Genomic DNA, 906 nt, shown 5'->3' with positions numbered 1-906 from the left:
GATCGGAGTGTCACGTTCCGACACGATAATAAACCTTGAATTAACTTAATATACTCGATTTCAAAGAATCTAATTCCCGAATGAGTATGGTGTGGAGGCTTGAGTCCTCATAGATGTGCTTGAGGTTGTTGTCAATGGTTTTTGTACTTGTTGATTGTCACCTGTTGAGTATTGTGTCCGGTTTGCATTATTATTCCATATATATATTGTTTTCTATTTTGAGTTGGCCGATGATACCTACTCAGTACTTGTACTAACCCCTACTTTTATGTTCTTCTTGTTGTTTTGTGGAGTGCAGCAAGTGCACCAGTGACTTCGTCTCGTCCGCAACTCTAGCCAGCCTTCAGCACGTCAGATTTCAGGGTGAGCTATTGTTCCTAGCTCGGACTGGATTCTTTCATTCACGTCTTGATGTCCTTGAAGCTCGAACATGGACTATCGTTTTATTCTTTATTTTAGTTCTTATTTACTCTTAGAAATTTGAGGATAGATGTTCTTGATGTGATGAATTCCAGATTTTGGGGATGATAAGGATTATATTTTAGAAGTTCATTTAATTGGTTATATTAATGAGTTTTGGTCTTCCGCTTTATATTTTGTTATTTAACATTTATATACTGGTAAACGTTGGAGTTTAGATTTGTTGGTTCGCTCACATAGGAGGATAAGTGTGGGTGCCACTCGCGGCTCGTTTNGTACCAGGTATGGGCATTACGAATTCTTAGTAATGTCTTTTGAGATTACGAATGCCCCTGCTGCTTTCATGAGTCTGATGAACGGGATTTTTAAGCCATATCTGGATCTCTTCGTTATTGTATTCATTGATGATATACTGATATACTCAAAGAGCAGGAAAGAACATGAGGAGCATTTGAGAATTGTATTGGAGTTGTTGAGGGAGAAAAG

The sequence above is a fragment of the Solanum pennellii genome, chromosome 9, assembly GCF_001406875.1.
Source record: "Solanum pennellii chromosome 9, SPENNV200".
Taxonomy (NCBI): Eukaryota; Viridiplantae; Streptophyta; class Magnoliopsida; order Solanales; family Solanaceae; genus Solanum; species Solanum pennellii.
The sequence above is the reverse complement of the archived record's forward strand: the minus strand, read 5'-3'. Positions refer to the sequence as shown.